The sequence below is a fragment of the Trichosurus vulpecula genome, chromosome 5, assembly GCF_011100635.1.
Source record: "Trichosurus vulpecula isolate mTriVul1 chromosome 5, mTriVul1.pri, whole genome shotgun sequence".
Classification (NCBI taxonomy): domain Eukaryota; kingdom Metazoa; phylum Chordata; class Mammalia; order Diprotodontia; family Phalangeridae; genus Trichosurus; species Trichosurus vulpecula.
The window spans coordinates 96,267,166-96,269,901 of NC_050577.1; positions in this window are offsets into that span (position 1 = coordinate 96,267,166).

The following is a 2,736-nucleotide window of genomic DNA, read 5'->3' on the forward strand; positions in this document are numbered from 1 at the left end:
TTTGTCCAGCAGTATAAACTTACTGAATATATTAGAGTACATACCGGTGTCTTGAGTGAGAAGAGTTTCCAACAGAAGAGAAGTCTGAAGGCTCACCCAGATGAAGATTTAACTTCAACAAAACCTTGACTATTAAGGGTTCACCAATACCAGTCATCATCTTTCAATGCCCGATCTTGCCAGCATCACAGAATTTCAGAGTTGAAAGAGACATCACAAACCACTTAGTCCAATACATACCTGACTAGGAATCCTCTCAATTAAAGGAGAAACCCACTGTCTCCAAAGATGGCCCCTTCCACTTTTGGAAAGCTTTAACTGGGAAGATTTTCCTTATATGAAGCTGAAACTTGCCTCTCTGTAGCTCTTACACATTTTTCCTAACTCTGCTTTTTGGGATCAAGCAGAATATGATTCTTCTCCCACAGGAAAGCTTTTCACATGCTTTGTGAAGTACATGGAGTATCTGATCACTTGACAACAGCAGCCGTGTGCTTCTAAAGCTCACCTTTTCCAAGCCAAACATCACCTCCTATGGTGTGGTGTCAAGGCCCTTCAACCATCCTGACTGCTCATCATTAAACACTCTCTAGCCAACCAATATCCTTTTAAAATGTGGCAGGCACCCAGAAATGAACAAAATACCCTAGTTGGGATGAGACGACAACACAGTGGAGGACTGAGTATTTAATTGCGTGGCTATCAAAAGGTATTATTGACTTTTCTTCTCCCGACTGAAAATGATATTTTTATTGTTTCACTTTTGACAATTCTGAGGTACAATATATACATGTGAAGCCACAGAATAAACTGTCCTGCTTTAGAAACAAAATGTTTCTCCAATTAAACTGTGCATAAGGCTATATTTCATCATTTTTTTTTAGAAAAATAGAAACTAACCATTGTCATATCTAATCTATAACCTACATCTGGGTCCTAGTCTCAGGTCTGGGGGTTCGGATGATTGGCAGTTAAGGGTAGCACCTGTACAAAGAATACCTTGAATACTTAGACCTCTCAGTTCACCCCACCTCAGCTCCCAATCCCTACTATCTGCACTCTAGCTCAGCTCTCCACAGGGAGTAGAATATCTTGGACCTCACTCTCACCCATCACCACATGATTCTGAACTTTGAAATTTTCCAGTCTTATTATATAATCTCTCATTCTTCCACCTCTGCCTCCATCTGCCCTCCTAAACCTACTCTTATCTTCACTGCAACCTCCAGGCTCTGCATCACTCCCTGTTCTCCTATAGACTGCTGATGCTTAATGATCTTACAGTCCCGGAAGACCCCCAGATCCTTTTCCAGACAAAATGCTGTCTAACCACACATCTTCCGTTTCGTGCTTGTGAAGGTTTTTTTTTTAAACCCAAGTATAGGAATTTACACTTATTCCTACATAAATTTCATCTTATTAGACTCAGCCCAATGTTCAGCCTATTGTGATCTTTCTGGATTCTGATGCAGTCATCCAACATGTTTGTCGTCCCTCCCAAATTTGTGTCATTTGCAAATCTGACAAGCTTTCTATCTATATTTCTATTCAAGTCACTGACAAAACTGTTAAACAGCATAGTCCAAGTATAAATCCCTGCAGTACTCCACTAGCAGCCTCCTGCCAAGTTCACATCAATGACTAGTCTTTGGATGTAGTCATTGGACAATTTCCAAATCTACCTAATTGTATTATTATCTAGTTCACATCTCTCTATCTTAACCAGAAGAATAATATGAGAGACATTTGTCAAATATTTTGCTGAAAACTAGATAAACAATATCTTTAATATTTTTTTGATCTATTAATCTAGTATCCTCATCAAAAAAGGAAATGAGATGATTTTGAAGAATTCAGAGAAACAAAAGAATTTTTAAAATAAAGCAGTATAAAATATAGATCCATAGTTTCATACAGAATCTCATTTTTGTATTCTGCTGTTGGCATGGACATGTTCTTTTTTGGTATTCAGAATTTATTTAAGTTCAGAAAAGCATAGAAAGACTTACAACTGATGCAGGGTAAAATAAGCAGAACCAAGAAATCTACCTACAAGGTTTACAACAGAGTAAATGGAAAGAAGAATGAAACTGAATCTTACATAACTGTAACCCTATTTCAGCAAATTGACCTTTGTTCTGACAACAATAACTCTGGTTTGGCTGAATCTGGAATTGTATCCAATTCTATGTCATTCCTATGATTTGTCCTAGTCCAAACCCCATAAAGTTTATTTTCCCCACTGGGTTTCCATGTTAATATAGGACAGGGAAACTTGTTAGTTCTCTTTGCTAATCCAGAGGTCCTTATAGATTAGAGACCCAGTCCAACCTACAGGAAAGAAAGATTTAAGGAATAAAGCTAAGAAAGTAACACATTTCACAATCATTGTCTTTCTCACTCATCCCAAAAATGACTATTCCTCAATGGTCTTAAAGTCTAATTGGTGATGAGAACCAGCTCTGGTTACCATTTTTTTTTTCTCCAAGGCCCCCTGATTTCTGATGAACAGTGCTTCTCTGTGTTCAATACAAGATGTCAGATCTGGTTTGGAAATGGTATAGTCTGCAAAGAGGTAACGAATTTCTTTGAACACTTAGTCTGTTACTGGGACTAACAATTCTTCTACGTATATGAATGTGAATGAAAAATCCATGCAGCATATATGAGCCAGACCTGTTTGTGGGAGCTGGCACAAAAAAAGCATTAGCTAGGATTAATGAGTTTAACTAACTA